The 20,660-nt window shown below is 40.0% G+C and overlaps 1 pseudogene; it reads left to right on the top strand.

Moving 5' to 3' along the window:
• Positions 1 to 878: 878 nt before the first annotated feature.
• LOC121309006 lies at positions 879 to 20,567 on the top strand (annotated as a pseudogene).
• The last annotated feature ends 93 nt before the right edge of the window (positions 20,568 to 20,660 follow it).

Raw genomic sequence — 20,660 nt, 5'->3', positions numbered from 1 at the left:
TGAGGCACGAGGCGAAGCCAACTATTTGAACTGTTGCTGCTGTTTAGAATGTTCCTATTGATTTTCCCCATTAATTATCATAAAATGGTGGCCAGAGGGTTAAGTAGCTAGATATCATTAAGTGCTAATAAAGTAGTAATTTGCAGTATGCAGAATAACTTCCTAAGTGTGTCATACAGATGGACAAATGTACAGTATGGTCAGAGACAGTATATAACCGGAATATAATACGCTCAATAACTCAAGAATATTCTTAATAAAGTGAAAGTGATACATGTAAATTCCAATTACAAAATCAACTATTTTGTTTTATTTAATACCACAGTTTAAGCTTTTGCATCTCTGAGGTATAAAAAACCTGCTCTGACACAGACATTGCACTTGGTTTCATGTGACATTTACTATTGTGATGTTGATTAATGAAAATTACAGTACAGAGGGCTGGTGATAGCTGGTGATTTCCTTCAGGATTCCACATGACCATATATAGTCCTTAAGGATAGTTTAACAAAAAATCTCCTTCAGGAGTCCTGCAGGTCCTCATTTGTCATACAGGATTCCTAAAGGATTGCTTTATAGAAAAATAAGATCAGATAGGAGGCTGACTCTGAAGCGACGAAGACGAACAGATGCTGTTTGCAGTTTTTAAGTTTTTTTATTATTACAGATCACTGCAAAGTAGCTACAAACCACATATGTATTATACCTACTTTAGTGTAAACAGACTTTGAAAAATAATAACCTCTCCCTGCCAAACCAATATTCCCCACACCAACACATAAAGGTGCTCCTCGCCTCCCCCTTCTTCTTCTGGGGTGTACGCACCACTGACCTCAGCATGGGGCACTCTGGCAGCGGTGGTGGCGCTGGCAGCGGCAATGCTGACCTCAGGGCGGGGGGGGCACTCTGGTAGTGGTGACACTGGCAGCGGCAATGCTGACCTCAGGGCAGGGGGCACTCTGGTAGTGGTGGCGCTGGCAGCGGCAATGCTGATACCTTTGTGGGGCACTCCGACAGTGATGGTGGCACTGGGCAGCCCGGCAATGTGCAAGGCACACCAGCCACTGTTCCTCCTCCTCGATCTCCTAGAGGGGCCAGTTTACCGTGAAGTGCCCACACTTCCTGCAGGTAGAGCACCAATGCAAGACCTCCAGTGCCCTCCTGCCATGTAGCTGGCAGGGTGCGGGGTATTCTAGCAGTGGCAACGGTGGCTCCTCCCTCTATGCTCTGGAGCTGGCACTGGCTTCTTGGCTCGCCTCTGTGAACGGCCACTTCTCCCCTTCTTCCTCTTCGGGGTGTTTGGGAAAATAAAACTGATAAACAATATTATTAATGTCAAATATATGTTTATTAGTATAGCTCAGAAAATAATAATTTTAAATGGATAGGGTCACACACTCTGGGCTACAGTGAGATTGAAACTGAGCCCTGAGCAATACATTCAATGCAGTTTTCTAACTTTCAACGCATGCCTTTGTAATGATGTCAATCATGACCCCTTCTCTCACTACCTTATGTACTTGTGGCACTTTCCTAGTCACTCAGTCAAACCTACACAAAGAAATTCCTTTTGAATCTGTTATCTCTGAGATTCACCCATCCCCCATACAAGCAGAGGTCCTCTTTGCATTCCTGGCTCAAGCACCATACCCAGCTTCTCAGTTTGTTTGCTGTAAAAAATTACACTATAAAAGAATAATTAGTTCTAATATAAAAACTATTACAAAATATTTACAGGGGCAGGTGGCAACTCCACTTCACCCTGAAAGGGGCAGCACCTGGTGTAGTGCCCAGGCTCGGCACAGACGAGGCACCATGGAAGCACGTCCTCCATCCGGCTATTTTGGGCAGGTGGCTGGGGTTGTATTTCTTCCCAGTGAAGCCATTCCTCTGCTGTGCTCACTTCAGCCCAATAATAGGCTTCCCCTTCCAGAGGGGGTCTTCGCATTGGCCCACTCCCTGCCGGTGCCCAAATTCCTCACAAGCAGGACACCACAGAGCCCATTCCACCTTTAGCCGGCGCAGTCTTTTTCTTGGCTGAGATGGCAGTGATTACTGACTTTGTTGTTAAAATGTATTTAACACACAATCATTATAATAATCATTTCTCAATTTAGATTAAGGTGCAGCTTTAATGTTTTTCTTTTCAAAAGTAGCAGTGTTCCCCATGGTTACAACAAATAGCACCATATCTCCACTTTACTATTTTCAAAGTGATTTATCATTTGAGAAAAAATGACTAAACTGAGGGGATTTCCAGGAGGGGAATTTATAGCTTGAACATCAAATTTGTGAAAGCACTTTGTTCAGTAATGACTTCAGATATGCATTGCCACTCTACGATAAACTTTAGGTGTCAAATACAATAATAAAGTGGTTCCCAAACGGGGGGCGGGAACCCTTAGGTGTCTGTGAAATGATTTTACGGGGGCTGCAACACTCATATTTCTTAGTTAATCTACTGTCATAGACCTGTGCGCTAATTAAGTTTGGGAACCCCTGCAGTAACCATCAATTCAACTATGATTTTAAAATCCTCAGAAATATCTACAAGCACTAAAGTCTACAGTATAAGATGGCCATAAATTAAATCCTGTATTTACACAAATTTAAGTCGCATGTCAATTATTCTGATGCGCTTGAACAAGACCAACTGTACACGATACTGCTCACTTCAAATATTACTCTCAGTACAGTACCAGTATATTAAAATGGCTGCACAGCCAACTTCATGAACATTTTTTGAGTCAGTTTTAAAAGAAATGTAATTTTGTTTGCTGAATAAAAGAGAAACTGGAGCATCTTAGATGTGTCAGAAGGTGGAGACGTAACTGAAAGGCAATGTAATACTATAATATTACCAGTATAGCACTTGTTGAAATGATTAATGTGGGTCCTGCTTCAAAACGAACACAATTATTTATATATATATATATATATATATATATATATATATATATATATATATATATATATATATATATATATATATATATATCTTTCTCTATCTGGAGGAGCACAAGAAACAGGAGCACTAAGGTAATGGCGGATTCTCCATCGCTCTTTGATTCTCTAACTTACTCACTGTTATTATGGTCTGTGCCTAGTTTAACTACAGGAACCCCACCAGTGCAAACTATTGTAAGTCCTAACTCAAATCTCAAATGAACTACACATTTCTATCTTGCACTAATTTTGCTTGTGAACATGACAGAGTGGGCGGGTCCCCCGGAAGTTAAATGTAAGGGGGGGGGGGGATTGCTGCGAGCGGGACAATGCATGTGACTGCTGAGTGGAGTGAGTCGACTGTGAGAGATGGAGCGATAGATTGAGTGAGTGTATGCCTTTGAAGCTGTTTATTATTTTGTCATGAACCCTGGCCCAAACAGGGATTCATTATTGTTTGTTTTTATTGAGGAGGAATAAGAATTAGAGTTAGAATTCCATCTGGTCTCCCCTGAGTCTGTCTCACCTTCATAGCGTAGAATGCTACATTGGTGTTTCAGAAGTGGGATTTGTACAGCGCCTTCCATGTGGGGTAAAGCAGAAGTAGAGGGAGAAGACGGAGGACAGAAGAGAGATGAGAGGAGATGAGCTGCGAGCCAGACTAGAAGAGCTGGTAGCTGAGCTGAGGGTCAGGCGTGACCAGAGAACAGGCGCTGCGTGGGGAGAGAGAAGCAAGAACCCTTGGGCCGAAGAGAAATGAGGGATCAAGATGGCGGGGCTGGAAGAATGACAGACTGCCCCGCAGGCAGAGGGGCACTGCGTCATCATGGTAGAGGAAGAAGGAAGTTCATCAGCCATCTGAAGGGACATCATCGCACATAGAGTTGGGAGGAGCACGAGTGCGTGTTATGAAAGAGGCAACGTCACCACAGGACACACACGCCCTGCAGCAGGATGTCAACAAAGGGGCCTACTACAGCCATCTGCAGTACGATGGTAAGGCTGACTGGCGAGACTTTTTAAAGCAATTCGAAATGATGGCAACTGTAAACGATTGGACAGATAGAGAGAAAGCTAGCAAATAACTCTTTTAAAGAGTATTTTTTGTTGGAGAAAGTAGAGGAATATATGGATAGGTGTCATGCTTACCAATGGGAATTAATGGAAGGAGGGGCTCCATGGTGCCTCGCTTGTCTGGCGCATTGCCACTGCCAGCACTGGCCCAAACAGTATTTCCGCTGCCGGAGTGTGACACCCCGGTGTCAGCATTTTTGTTGCCAGTGGTGTCACTGGTAGCATTTCCGCTGTCAGAATTACCACTGCTGGAGGAGCAAGCTGGTGCACTGTCAGCATTGCCACTGTCAACATTTCCTCCAAGGGTTGAATTAAATCCTCTGCTCTTGGCCCAGGAGTACCCCTGAGACTTTGGGGATTTTAATGGGGGAGGTGGCCTTTGAGGCCATGTGTGCTTTGCACAAGGGGGGGGGGGGGGGGGGGGGGTATATGTGGCGGGGTACACCCCGCCCCTGTGCATATTTTATATTTTATGTGGTGTGTTATTGTGAATATGTATGCATGTATGTATTGGTGCATAGGTTGTAGGATTATTACTATGAGAAGAAGGGGTCATGTTCCTTGCTGAGTCGGGATTTTGTTGGTGTTCCAGCTGACTATTTGTCCCATCTTGCCTTTCAGTCTGACTTCTGATCCATCCCAGAACACTGTCATCTCGGCTACCTCTCTAGAACAGTTAGATATCGGTTTAATCCACTTTTTAATCTGAGAAACATTCCTTCGAATCTGTCCCCCTCCCTTCCTTCCAGAGTGTAACTGTTTCCATGTTTCCTGACAATCAACTATGGTTGCTGTTCAAATTTTGTGGAAAAGCTTTTTGCTTTTGGGTTGAACGTGACTATAAACTTCTTTCCAATGCCCGTGCATGTTATTTCCCTTTCATTTACTTGTGGAAATCGATATCTCTTACAGCTGTGTCTGCAGTTGCTTGGTTACATTGTATAGACAACTGTGGCAATTTCATTCTCAGCTGACGATTAAACAAAAGTAATTGTGTGTGATGTACTTCTGTATGCTAAAAGGAAAGTGGGCAGTTTTTTTCCAGTCCTTGCCTTCAGCATGTGCTATGCGAATTGCCTTGGAAACTGTTCTGTTTTGCCTTTCCACCTCATCATTTGCCTGTGACCAATATGATGTTTCAGGTCTAGGGTGAATGAAATTGTTTTTCAAATACTCTGAATTCACTGGACACAAACTGAGTTCCATTATCCGTGACGATGGTTTCTAGTAAACCACATGATGCAAAAGTGGAGACTGTCAATATCAACTGATGCTGTGATCTTTTGCAGAATTCCAACACCCACCCATCAAGAGTAATAATTTACTATGACTAACAGGTACTCTCCCGAAGGAAATGGTCCGCCTAAATTAATGGCTATGGTCTCCAATTATGTTTTTTCTCCTCACCGCAGCGAGTCCCCACACAGCATGGACATTCTGTGGACGTATGAGCAACCTTCGATCTGACAAGCCTAAAGCCAGAATACATGGTTAAAAGCCTATAAATTTATTAAATTAAACATGCTATCAATGCTCTCCCATTTGGCACAATCCTGATTTTCAGATAGCAGGTGTTTCTCCTGGAGGCAAAAAGGTATTTCCCATCTAAACCATCCTTTTGAGAATGGGAATTTTTTTGGTCATGCTTTATTTTAAGAGCCGTTTTTTTAGTTAATTTACTATCAACAAACATTGTTAATTTTTAAGTAAGGGTTAGGGTTGAGGTTGAGGTTGAGGTTGAGGTTGAGGTTGAGGTTGAGGTTGAGGTTAAGGTTAAGGTAAAGATTAAGGTTAAGGGTAAGGGTAAGGGTAAGGTTAAGGTTAAGGTTAACCCTTTGAGTAGTATGAACATACCGGTATGTTCACTGCTCTCTGGTCCCCAGGGAGTATGAACGTACTGGTACGCTCTGCAACTTTAAACTTGAATTACTGAGCCTACAAAACTCCTGATAACAACATATTGTAACACTAGGTTTCTGTAACACCTTTTATTGGTCTCTTGCACCCTCTGCCAAATATTGACTGAATTACATACAATTAACCACCACAAAAATGTCAGCAATGTCTGAAACTGGCAAAAATTGCTTAGTGAGACGTATTAGAAATAATACAGAATTCAGATTCAGATTTAAATTTAAATACATACAATTCTTTCACTGAATCAGATGCCAGCAAGTGTTTCAATGAAGACATAAGTGAAGAATATTTACCATCAACATCAAGTGACAGGCATCTAGCAAAGAGGCGGCGCCAAGCTCAGTGCATTTCTCCATGCTTCAAAGAGTATCATACGCTGAAGCATTAGACACTCTCTCTCACTCCGCCCCCACCACATGTTTACCCTGATATGATTTATTCGTGTCGCTCGCTCTCTCCCTCTAATTCAGCCCTTTTTTTGTTAGGACGTGTTGTTTTAGTTGTTTTACCCAGTTGTTTATTGTTTATTGTCTACTTTATTGTTTATTGTGTTATTTTTAATCAACACCTTTCCCTATGGCAAAATAAAAAAATATATATTTGTTTTATTTATGGTAAAAATTATTTGTTTGTATTTCGTTAGTATTCATTACATTCATACAAACATATAGCTTTCAGCTTGTTTGTATGCTGTACTCATAATAACCAAGCGCATGCAGAAGACAGAAAAAAAAAAACTCACTCCCGTAGGACCGGCAGTGCATTTTAGAACTCACTACTCAAAGGATTTAGGTGAAGGATAAACCTGGTTTAATTTGCTAAACATTACTATGGTAACAATTTGAACCCATTTCAAGCATATGATCGACTGAATAGTGATCATCCATAGGACTCTGGTGTTTGATTGATCATCACTAGGCTCTGGTGTTTGCAGTTTTAGCTGGCTTATTATATATTATTAACAGTTAACAGAAAATAAATAATGTACATTAACATGTTCATTAGCTGTTTGTTAACAGGTAATAAACAAAAAGAACAGCCCTTAAAATAAACCGTGACCAATTTTTGTATTATTTGATAGGCTGCAACTCTGCTTGTCTTCATAAAACTTCTATTTTCAATATCTTCAAATGAGGCTTTAAAAACCAAACTATCTTCCAAGGTGATACTCATGCCCCCCTCCACTCTGATTCAGAATGTATTAAAATGTAGAGGGATGAATCAATTTGTTTCTAATATATACTCTGTCTTGAGATCCAATGAAGGGGAGGTGGATATCCCCATTAATAAGTGGATGAGGGATATTAAATTGTCATATGGTTGAGTTTTTTGGGGTAAAATATATAGCAATTGTCTTTCAGTCTCTAGGAACGCTAAAGTGAACCTTATTCATTTTTCCAGTAGGAGGCTGTTTCTGATGGGTCTTTCGGACCTCCAGAAACTGTTTTAGAGATGAGATAGACAGCTATGTCCATGCATTGTGGTACTATCCAATAATAGAAACATTTTGGAAGAAGGTACTGAGCACTCTATCTTGTATTCTTGGGTGTGACATCACTGCTTCATCTGCACTATGTTTACTAGGTGATCTTTCATGCTTTGACCTTCTTAAAAATAAATAAATAAATAAATAAATAAATAATGACTATCCCTTACAATTGCTAAAAAACAGTTATTAAACTGTAAAAACAGAACTGACATATCAATCCCCCAGTGGATGAATATAATGTTTGACCATGCCTCTATGGAGACTTACAGCAAGGCTACAGGATAAATGCAATTAATTTATTGAAATATGTGACCCTTTTTTCATATATTGCTCAGGAGCTATGATGCTTTTTAATGGACATATTTACACATACATACACACACACACACACACACACACACACACACATATATATATATATATATATATATATATATATATATATATATATATATATATATATATATAGTGAGCAGGGAGAGAGGGTTAAATTCCTCCCTGCCAAAAAAAAACATGTGCGTATGCACGTTTGGTTAAATTCTTTTAAATTATCCCTGCACCTGGAAGTAACTGTAAATTAGAACCGGGTGCAGGGTATTTAAGAGGTGCAGTCAGTCTGCACTGGAAGGCCGAGTAGAAAGAAACAGGAGGTGTACCCTGTTGCCGAGCTGTCACTGAAAGGTAACTAAGTGATCCTTTTTGCTTTTTGGTAAACTGTGTGTTTTTAGCCAGTAAACTTAGTAAAATGCATTCAAATAGTTGTGATTTTATCATTTATCTACGCATCCTACCCCACAACTTCCAAGTGAAAAAAATATTCTAGAAATTTGTTGAAAATTAATTAAAAATAAAAACTGAAATAGCTTGGTTGGATAAGTGTCCACCCTCCTTGTAACAGCAATCCTAAATTAGGTCAGGTGTAACCAATCACCTTCAATATCACACACCAAGATAAGTGGCCTCCATCTGTGTTAAATTTTAGCTACTCACATGATTTCCTGTAGGTTCCCTCTGCTAGGTAGTGCATGTCAAAGCACCAAGGCGCTTTCAAAAGAACTCAGGCACAAAGTTGTTGAAAGGCACAGATCAGGAGATGAGTGTAAAAAAATATCAGATCCCTTGAATATCCCTTGGAGCACGGTCAAAACGATTATTAAGAAGTGGAAGGTGTTTGGCACCACCAAGACCCTGCCTAGATCAAGCCGTCTCTCCAAACGATGACTGAGCAAGAAGGAGACTGATCAGAGAAGCTACCAAGAGGCCAATAGCAACTCTACAAATCTTGCATGCAAAAAAAACACTCAGGAGATTCTGTAGCCATATGGCAAAAAGTTTTGTGGTCTGATGAAAATAAAATTGAACTTTTTGGCCTAAATGCAAAGCGTTATGTTTGGCACAAACCAAACAGAGCGGATCACCCAAAGAACATCATCCCTGCTGTGAAGCATGGTGGTGACAGCATCATGTTATAGGGATGTTTCTCATCAGCAAGGGCACGTGTCTGGATATAAGCGGAAATGAATGGAGCAAAGTACAGAGAAGTCATAGACTAAAACGTGCTGCCCTCTGCATGAAAGCTGAAACTGGGACGGAAGTTCACCTTTCAGCATGACAATGACCCAAAGCTACACTGGAATGGCTAAGGAACTAAAGGTAAATTGTACATTCTAGCTGCTTGCTGATCTGCAGCTTCCGCTGATTTAACGATGTCTTGCAAACGTTTAAGTGCAAGATCCCTCTCACGCAGCAAATGTCTTCTCAGTGTGTTGGAATTGCATTTATCAATGACCTGATCACGTATAAAATCACCCCGGAGTGCTCCAAAATCACAAGTACTGCTTAACTGTTTTAATCTGCTTACAAGCTAATCACTCAATTCTCCACTGTGGTCTGCAATGATCTGAGTCTGGTAAGAGCCTGAAATACTCTGAGCCTGGTAACAGCCACATCGAGATCTTTCTTCTCTCCTTTATTTTCTAGCATAGTAAAAACATCCTGGAGGTCACTTCCTCCTGTATGCAATAACGAAGCTCTTTTCTGCATTGTATCTGTAATTCCTGAAACAATAATACAAAATTTAAAAGTGTTCAGCCATTTATCCCATCTTTTACTAATGCTAGCTGAGTCAGTGGATACCTCAATTGGAGCAATGGGTGTTAAACTCAATGCTTTCAACATCTTGTTTTGTATCACACAGTCCCTCACCTGTTCTTAAAGTGCTCCCATTCCCTCTATCCATATTACTATGAATGGTAATACCGACCGGCCCATCACCCCTTCCTCCCTTGCAAAAGACTGTATTGTGCCATTGAACATCTGCAATTCCTTACCACAAAGTTATGCTAGGACACAGATTCATATTACAGCACTATTGGTAGTCCTGTCATGCACCTGTCTCACAATTTACCATACATATACACTTCCCCTCATGTTTTGTGAATCAACGGGAAATTCTAAAGATCATGTCCTGATGGTCTATTAACCATGACAATATGGCACAAGATACATGCATGGCAGTTAAATTTAGTAAGTTTTACATAGTTTCAAACAGTGTAGATATGAAAGTTAAGCTTAATGGACCAATTCAGACCTAGCATTAGCATACACATAGTTCCACTTTCTTTGAGCAGTTTCCTAAGAGCTTAATTACAGAGGATATGTAAAAGTGGTTTAAATGTCATTTTCAATTTTCAAATTAGTTCATTCCAGATGCTTGCTACATTCAACACTAGCCTTGCCTGAATAAATAATAGGACATGCATTTGAAACACTAGGTGTCACAGTTGTGTTGTGTTTTGTATTAACACCAAACATGAATTTCCAGCTATTTCTTTTAATACAGAAGATTTCTTTGTAGTGTTTGCTCTTATGTATCTACTGTTCACAAGACTTTAGAAATCATGAATGCCATTTGTAATATTTAGAATATGTTTGCATGTCTGTTTACATCAGGGGTCTCCAACCCTGGTCTTGCAGGGCTACTGTGGCTGTTGATTTTTGCTCCAACCAATCTCTCAATTACTTAACTGAACCAATTATTGGATTAATTAGTCAAGATTAACAGGTGTTCCAGATCTTTAGCCACTGGAGATGTAAAGACACCTATAAAACCTGCTAGACAGGGGCTCTCCAGGACCACGGTTGGAAACCCTTGGTTTACATGGTGACCTAATAAAACCATAGCATAGATTAGTAAATTGTGAAGGAAAGCATTGTGAAGCACTGATAGGTGCAGTGAAGATCATTATATATTTAATAATAATAATAATAATAATAATAATAATAATAATAATAATAATAATATCTTTATGTAGGACCTTTTATATTGGACCACCATCACAAAGCATTTGACAAAATTAGGCTGAGTCACTTACAATAGGACATTGATTTAACATCTCATCCTCAGGATGGAGCACAAGGAGGTTAAGTGACTTGCTCAGGGACACACAGTGAGTCAGTAGTGGCAAAAGTGGGATTTGAAAAAAAAAATGTTCTTTTGTGTGTGATAAATGTCACTTTTTTTATGTTTACTGTATTAGATCAAAATCCATTTGGCAGAGTTTAACATAAATTACCCAAGGTGTTTTATGTATATTTGCTATGTGCTGAATGTAACTTTTTTATTTCAGGTATTTATTTTTTCAAAATGGAAATACAGTCTATACAGCCACAGAGAACATGGGTCTCCATAGGAGGCTGTGTGGTCCAGTGGTTACAGAAAAAGGCCAGGTCCCTGGTTCAAATCCTGGCTCACTCACTGACTCACTGTGTGAATCTCAGCAAGTCACTTAACCTCCTTGTGCTCCGTCTTTGTTTAACGTTGTTGTAAGTGACTCTGCAGCTGATGCATAGTTCAGACACCCCAGTCTCTGTAAGTCGCCTTGGATAAAGGCGTCTGCTAAATAAAAAGGTTAGGTCTAAAATAGTAAAGCCCATATTAGCAGGTAACAATTTAGCAAAAATGATTTCTTCTATGTGAAATAGTAAATTTTGTTTTTGCATGTATACATGCAATGAGACTTGATGATGTAGTATTGTTTTGTATATGGCAGATGTGAGTCATACATGTTTACAAAAGAATAGTTTCTTTGACATAAGAAACCCTCAAAAACTGGTACTTTATTAATTTGTTTATTATAAGTACTGTATTTGAAAACTATTCAAATGCAACATGCAGCCAACTTTGTACCATAGAAGATTGCTGAACACCTGACACAAAAATGACAAACCATTAGGTTCCAGGAACCATAGTTTTTATTTTCTGGGGTTGTATTTTAAAAATCTTCATATCTTGAAAAAGCAAAGAAGGACCACAAGATCTTCTGCACAACAGAGTGGAGTTATCATTTTCTTACCCTGAAACAGGACGAGCAGCGCTGTACAGTATTTATTTTTAGAACAGGGTTTCCCCCTCCGCCCCTGTGCAGTTTATTATGTGTTTTGTATTATGATTTATTTGTTTGTGTTTATTATGTACATAAATGTTGGCGAACGTCATATGTTTTTTAATGTACTTATGACGGCGTAGCCGCGTTTGTTTTGTAGCGTGGATGGGAAGTCCCATCCACAATTAAAAAGCTTGTGCAGAAGGTGCCATCTCCCTGTTAATCAATTGTTTATTACTAATCGGGAGATGGTCACCTGCATAAAAGCCTGCAGCTCTCTGTAGTCGGTGTGGGTGTTCAGAAGTGGAGATCGGGAGAGCGAGAAAACTAAAAAGTAGATCAGTGAAGGCTATTGCCCAGCCTGATCATATTATTGTGTTTGAGATTTGTTTTGTTTAATTTTTTATTTTTGTGCTCTGTGAGCAGTTTTTTTTTTAATATTTTATTTTTGTTTTTAATAAATGGTGCACGCCGTGTCTTTGAACTGCAGTACTGCCTGTTGGTTTTGCTTCCTCCATTCTGGCCTGATGTCACCGCTCACGCCAGCCTGTCACATACCCTATAAAAGAGGTAAGAACAATTTTTAGGCCTTGGATATCACTTTTTTAAGACAGAATTTATCGGTCTGATAGTGTAAAAATATGGTCAATATGGTATTTTGTTTAGTACCCTTTAAGATCAATATGACATCTATATTTCTACCAAATCCTCTATAGATTAAGCAAGTATTTTAGGTCCAGGTTAAGTTCATGTTACCACACAGTCCTATTGTTTTCCTGTGGAGAAGCCAGTGTTAATATAAATAGAACAGCATGTCTGCATAGTTTACTGATACACTACCCTCTAAGGCACAGCATACAGGTTGATGCGGGAAGCATGACAGAATCAGATTACACTCCAGCTGGGACAGACCATGTTCTAAGACTTACTGCTATGAACAAACGAGCACTGAGGCTCGGGTGTGACATTGGAAACTGAGTCTCTTACTAGCTTTGTCCTCTCAGGTTTTGGTTTGTAAGCACTAGGTAATTTAAAACCCAACTGAACAAAGGCACAAGTTATTATGCAGACCTAAACCAGCTCCCTGTAATTTGCATTAGAAACTGCAATTGGAATCTTGAGTGCTTCTGCTGATGATGACAGGGTTTTTTTTGTCAAATAACAGGAGATAAGTCTAAAGAAAGCACGTTTCTATCTGTTACCATGGTGACAGAGACAATCACTTTTTGTGAAGTAAAGGTTTGCCTTCCTGATCTGCACAGGGAGGGAGGTCCACACCGCTGTGCTGTCAGGTAAAAAAGAGCATCGTTTCTTATTATGTATAACCACTTTAACAATATAAGTCACTTTTAAGCACAACTAAAATGAAAGGGACAACTTCCTCATCTTTAGTAGAAATGTAAAATGTTACGATTAATAACATTTACAGTCTGAGTGAATCAATTTAAATAGCTACTGGTTTCCAGCATGTTATTGTTTGTAAGCAAAAAACAAAACAAAACAGAGCTAGGGCTGTTCATTTATTTTTTTGCCAAAAAGAAACCAAATCTTATTTTTAAATGTCAATGTATCATTTCGGCCTCACTGGTGATGCATGGTGTCACCTGAGCCATACAGTACCAGATTTGGTACAGTAATTGTGGACAAACACTAAAACACAGAGCTTTGCCCAGATCGCATTTTTCGATGGAGACTAATGTCCAATGGGGTTAATCTGTGACTTGAGCTTGATTCAATACTATGGATCCGGAGGTGAATGTTTGTGAATTAGCCTATGATAAGTGTCAATGTCACATAGGCTCCCAACATCATCACATGAGATTATGTTGGACTGGAGTTCTCTCCCAGTTCTCATTGCTGTAAACTGTAATTGCACAAGCTTGTTTGTGAAATGTGCAGTACCTGCTGCCCTTAAGTTGAGATACACATTAAGAGATTCTCTACCCTGCATGGACTATTTCTTATTTAGTTATTCATTTCACAGAAAGAGATCGAACAAGTAATTTCTCAGTCCTGGTCCTAGGGGACCCCTGTGTCTGGTGGTTTTCATTCCAACTGAGTTCTCAATTACTTAATCAAACCCTTAATTGAACCAATAAAATGCTTAATTAGACATTTTTAACTGTTCTCAGCTGCTAAAAAGTTATTGATTTCAAGTTACTTATACAATTGTATAGCTAATTTGAAATCTCTGTTTAAAAGCTGAAAACAATGAAAAAGGTCTAATTTTAAGATAATGCATAGTTCAGTTAAGGGTTTGATTAAGTAATTGAGAACACGGTTGGAATGAAAATTCAGACGACACAGGGGTCCCCCAGGACCAGGATTGGGAAACCCTGCATAGACAGCATTGCACCATAGGAAAGTTCCTAAAAACACATTTGTGTATCTTCTTGTGTAGTTTTCCTGAGCCTAAATTTAAAAAAAAATGTGGATTAATTGTTCATATACAGTTGGGCAGCAGTTATTATACTTATTCCTTCTACTGTGGGGGAAAAAAAAAACAACTGTTTTATTTGTAGTTTAAGTTTTAGACAACTTATTGAAGTGGTTCTGTAAATTGCTTCTACAGATTTGTATTGTATCATTGCTGATAACTCTTGTGCTCCTCAGCAGTGTTATTAAAAAAAAAAAAAAAAGAACTTAATGCAGATTGCAAGTAGTTTGTAGTTAAAATGTGCAGTATAGAAAATGGAAAGGCTTCTTGATGACAAACAAGTACCTTAATATTTATGTCTCTTTTTAGAAGATGTATTTTCTGCAATAATTTGATATGCTGTTTTTATTCACATTTGTATTTATTTTGTAATTGCTTTGGCAGTAATTCTACTGTAGTTGTGCCAATAAATCATCATTGAATTGAGAGAGAGCGAGAGACTTTTTTTCTTTTTTTTTTTTATACTTTTAACTGTCCTTCATTCCATGCAATGGTTAAAAAACCATTACACAACAAACAAAGAAAAACGAAATACAATTAAAAGTACAAACTCTGTCTCTGGGATCAGCAGAAGTCTACCCAGCAACCACAGTAAAATAACAGAAACAGTACGACTAAAACAATATAAAAAACCTACAAATTTAAATTCAGAAATTGAAAAACAGACATTAATAATTTAGGGTGAGGATTTTTGAAAGAGTACGGTGATCTCTCCCTCCCCGCTCACAGAGCAGAGTGTGTCTCCCACACACCACCTCTCCTGAAAGCCCTCTACATTATTAACCAAGTTAAAGTAGGTGAAATTAACCAACTGGCCGCAAACACTCTCAGCAGCCTGACCGCACAGACAGCTGCTTCTTGCAAGATTTTACACTGACCAGTTTTGCCTGGCCTATAGGCGGTGCTAAAATAAAAAGTTGTTTCGTGAATGCGACCCCTAGCCCCTTCAGCAGCTTCGTCAAGAGGTGAAGCAGCAGCTTCAGTCTCACACAGTCTCCGTATGTATGAAACACTGGCTCCTCCTGACCACAGAAACTGCACAGGGCTGATGCTGGGTCCACTCTGTGCAGGAACTTCGCTGTGGTTAAAATCCCATGCAGGAGCCTCCACTGCAGGTCCCCTCCTCCCATCCCCCACCAAATCTTATCCAGTAGGGGTTTATATAGCACCCTCCACACCGGTGTGCTCTCCTCCCCTACAGACAGATGGTTTCTCCACTTAGAGTCTGCCACTCCTCTTAAGTGTTTAAGGGTTTATAACATTCTTTGCTATCTGTCATGTGGAAACCCTATTTTTAACATTTTGCAATCTCATTAGTTTTCCACTCTATTCCGCCTCCTCCTGCTCCTCACAAGGAGACAGCAGCGGCGCTGAAAAATATGTCTTCACTCTGCCCCTGTCCTTGGTCCATTTTCTCCCTCTCATTTTCTTTTTTAACCCCTGGGAAGAGATAGCCTCTGATCGGCAGACGGCACCTTGTCAACCTGTCTCTCGCAGGCAGCCCAGCCTGCCACCCAGTTCAGCAGCATTGAACCAGTGAGAAAGCCCAGGAGGCATTAGGTGGGTCAAACCTGGTCCACAGTGCCTCTGAATGGAGGCAAGGTGCTGGGAGGAGTGAGCTAAAGAGAGGCTCCTCCAACAAGCACTGGCTAGTCTAGTCACTTTTGTACTTTCAATATTCTTCCAAATTTTTTACACATTTGCATAAAAAAAGTTGGAACTGCTCAGAATGCTGTGGTCGATATAAAAAAAAAAAAACATGTTTCCCTAAACACAGCCCTCCAACATTGTTGAGGGAAAAAAGCAGGCCAACTTCCGCTCCAATGTACAGGTGTCTCTGCACCGCCATCATTCTGAAGGCTGATACCCTGCTGGCAATGTCAACCAACCCTAATCCGCCTTCATCTTGGGGGAGGGACAGCATGGCTGGCTTCAGCCAGTGCCTCCCACCCCCCAAAAAATACACATACATCTTCTGAATGTCCTTTACCAACCCCTGGGGAGGTTCCAGGCACATTAATCTGTGCCAAAGCATGGAGGCAGCCAGGTTGTTAATTAACAGTATCCTCCCTCTCCAAGACAGACGAGACAGCAGCCCTTGCCAACTCTGAAGCCACCCTCTCACCTTGTCTACCAGGCTGTCCCAGTTTTGTTCCATATAAGAGTCAGTTCCCAGATAAACAACAAGAACTTTCAACCCCATCTTCTCCCACCTCAGCGCCTGAGGCAAAACAGGAGTGCCGCTTTCTTGCCAACTGCCTGACAGGAAAGTGTCACACTTGGCCCAGTTGATTTTGGCTAACAATGCCCCCTGGAACATCTCAAGGCTCTGTTGTAATACCTAGACATTCTGGTTAGTATGGATAATCACATTCACATCGTCAGCATAAGTGGACACCTTCACTGCTACAGGAGGAAAGGAGCAGGGCACGGTCCAGCCCGACAACCTGCTCCTCAGCTGACGCTGCAGATGCATGAACAGGGAGTACAGCATGCCTGACAGGCAGCAACCTTGTCTGATTCCCCTGCACGCTGGAAAATAATGGCTTATCCCACTGTTAATTTATAAACAATAAAAACATTGCTGTATAAAAGTTTAACTTGGTTAACAAAACGAGGGCCAAAGCCAAAGTCTCCCAGGGCTTTAAAAAGGTTATGGTGGTTGACCCGATCAAAGACTTTTTCCTCATCCAGGGAGACCAGCCTCATATTAAAATCATCCATTTTAGTCCAACTTAAAAAGTATCTTATTAAAAACAAGATGTTAAAATTTGACCTTTTAGGGACACAGTATGTCTGGTCGTGGTGAATTATATCATTTAGACAGTCCTTGAGTCTGTTCACGAGACTTTTTGAAATCATTTTTAAATCTACACATAAAAGCGAGACTGGTGGTCTGATGGTCAGACAGGCTACTAGGTATGATTGTTGCTGTTGTAAAATTATTAAATCCTTAAGGAATAGAGAGAAGACAAGCGTGGAATTGACAGCAGAACTGGCAAAATGTACAGGTGTCGTTATCCATCAAATCAACAGTACTGCTGTCAATCTGCCACTTGTCTTCTTTCTATTCCTTAAGAATATTATCTTTAAGTATTGCCCATCCTTGTATTGCCCATGAAAGAAATTGCCCTAACGAGGACACAATTACCTTATCATTGGCATCCACCTCTGAACCAATAAAGTTGCTGTCACATTTTCAGGATAAAAGCCCCACTGTTGAAGGGTCATTGGTAAGGCTGTGAATCTGAAGGAAAATGAAGACCAAAGAGCATTCTACAGAAGTTAGAGATGAAGTAATACAAATGCATAGATTAGGGAAAGGGTACAAAATAATATCCAAGTGTTTGGATATCCCAGTGAGCACAGTTGGATCAATAATCAGGAAGTGGAAGCTGCATCACACCACCCAGGCACTGCCAAGAAAAGGCTGTTCCTCAAAATTCAGTGCTCAAACAAGAAGGAGACTTGTGAGAGAAGCCACAGAGAGGCCAACAATCACTTTGAAGGAGCTACAGAGTTCAGTGGCTGGGAGTGGCGTAATGGTGCACCAGTCAACCATATCAAGAGCTCTGCATGGGAGGGTGGCAAGAAAGAAGCAGTTACTCAAAAAAACACCATCTGAAAGCAGGTCTGGAGTTTGCCAGTAAACATGTGTGACCCAGCTGCGATGTGGGAAAAGGTTTTGTGATCAGATGAGACCAAGATAGAGCTTTTTGGCCAAAACTCAAAGTGCTATGTGTGGCGCAAACCTAACACTGCCCATGCCTCAAGACACACCATCCCTACAGTGAAGTATGGTGGTGGCAGCATCATGCTATGGGAATGCTTCTCATCAGCAGGGATTGGGCATCTTGTTACAATTGAAGGATGAATGGATGGAGCAAAATACTGGAAAATACTGCAAGAGAATCAAAAAGGTGAATGTCCTACAGTATCCCAGTTAAAGTCCTGATCTCAATCCCATTGAGAATCTGTGGCACTATTTGAAAATTGCGGTCCACAAGCATTGTCCAACCAACCTGAACAACCTGGAGCAAATCTGCCAAGAAGAATGGGCCAAAATCACTCCGACACTGTGTGCAAAGCTGGTACATACTTACCCCAAATGATTTAAAGCTGTTATTGCAGTGAAAGGTGGCACTACCAAATATTAATGTGTGGGGGTTGAATACTTATGCAAGCAAGATATTTCAGTTTTTTATTTTTCTTAAAAATATTTCCCAACATAAAACCAATGTCACCTTACAATAATTGATTCTGAGTTTCAGTGTTTAAAAATAAAATATCAAACAGAACGAAATTTCAATGTACCATTTGTAATTCAGTAATATGAGAGAACTGGTCAGGGGTCTGAATACTTTTGCAAGGCACTGTGTGTGTGTGTGTATATATATATATATATATATATATATATATATATATATATATATATATATATATATATTACACACACACACACACACACACACACACACACACACACACATACCGAGCATCAAAATAAACTTATCACTATTCTAACATTTATTTTTGATCATTCACCCTTGACCATGACATGCTTAAGTGACTATGACTCAAGCATATGCACTTAATCACCTAATTAGTGAGACAGTTGATTGGACACTGGATATGGAGTGATTTTGAATTGCAAGCTTGAATAAAAGCAATAAAGAAAATCACAGAAATAACCAAATATGCCATGTCTGTCAAGAGACCAGCACCTTATGCAATCGGCATGTTGGAGACTGGACTAGGGCAACATACTGTGGCTTGCCATCTTGGGTGCTCACATCCAACAATTTCAAACCTGGGGAGATGCTATAACCAGACACACTCTGTCAATGACAGCCATGAACTGGGAGACCAAGAGTCACAACACCTGCCCAAGATTGACAGATCATTTTGCAGCATCCTTGTGATGTCATTTGTTAATCAGCACAATAAAAAGTCACAGCACCTGTTCTAAAACAGAGTTTGTCATTTTTCAATCACATCTAGTGAATTTTATCCCAATATAAGTGATATATTTCTTTTGATGTTGTGTGTGTATGTGTGTCTATACATATGTATATATTGCACCACCATGTTGTATAAGATTTAAAGCTGCTTGTTCCACCTTTAAAGGTGCAATTATACAGGTCAAAAAAGAATATTATATAAAATCAACAGGAATTATGAGATGATTGTCTCCACTTTAGACAATTAAGAGCATTTTGGTAACTGGAGATATTCTACACACACTAGATGGTAAAACTGTTTTCCTTTGGGTAGAAAAACATGTTTTATAAATCTGTATCCCCATATAGGGTTCAGCACTAGTAAAAATATAGCACAAGGCAGTTTCAATTGCAATGACACCCTTGACACTGTAGCATAAACATATGTGAAGCCACTAATTGAGCTGCTTTTCATAGGCAATAATAAGAGGCTAGAAAAATCCAGCAGCTGATTTACAAAACAAGTTTTGTGCTCTTGTTTATTACCAACACAGAGTTAACAAAACACTTTTTTTTAAATCTCTCAAAACAAAAAGCATGAAAGGCTTTTGAATTGGAACTGCTCATTATTTGCTGCATACTCCAATATAGCTGCAAACCAAAGCAAAGATAGTGTGTGAAGAGATTTTCAGTGATCTGTGCATACTCTTGCTACTCTGGGATGGTCTGTCCTTCCTCTAGCTCACCCAGGACGTAGTCTCAGAATTTCTTGTTTAATCTTGTACAAGTGCCTGTACAAGATCATTGACCTCTGGGAATCTCCACAGAATGGCATCATCTGCCCTTTTTGTTGATATGAGACTAGTCTGCCTGATAAAGCAGTGAATAGCCTTCCCAATGACCACAACATTGTGTTCACTCCGAGTCTTGGGGTGAGGACCAAGAGAAATTTGCAAGGGAACTCGGCTGAACTCAGCTGACTTACCTCCTTTGTGAACCTTTCAAACAGCTCTTCAAAACTGCCTGGTCATTACCATCATGGAACTCCAAAGGGAGCTCCCTCTGTCTCAGGGCTTGAATGCCACTGCTGTGGGAGTTTACAGACCATCTAGTTTAGACTACTTTACCTCAACATCTCGCCGTTGGACCTCGTGGAACTGCATTTCTTTGATTTGCCAGATATTGACACAGATACTAGTTTGGTTGTTGGGTCTGTTCTACTTCAGCTCCTTGCCTCTTGGGATCTACCTATTGGTCATTCAGAAAGTAGCTTAGGGGTCATCTTTGTCAGTCTGGTTCCATCTAGCCTTGTCATAGTCATGGCATAAGGATTCTATCAATGCTTGTGCCATGAGTTTCTGCTCTGTATATCTTCATGATATGTAATAAACTGGGGTCTACTGGCATGATCTAAACAGAGATGGATCTACATATTGGCACTCTATAGTATATTAAGCCATCTTCTAAAGTAC

Source organism: Polyodon spathula, chromosome 3 (assembly GCF_017654505.1).
Source record: "Polyodon spathula isolate WHYD16114869_AA chromosome 3, ASM1765450v1, whole genome shotgun sequence".
Classification (NCBI taxonomy): domain Eukaryota; kingdom Metazoa; phylum Chordata; class Actinopteri; order Acipenseriformes; family Polyodontidae; genus Polyodon; species Polyodon spathula.
Note: the sequence above shows the minus strand (reverse complement) of the source record. Positions and strands in the feature narration are given on the sequence as shown.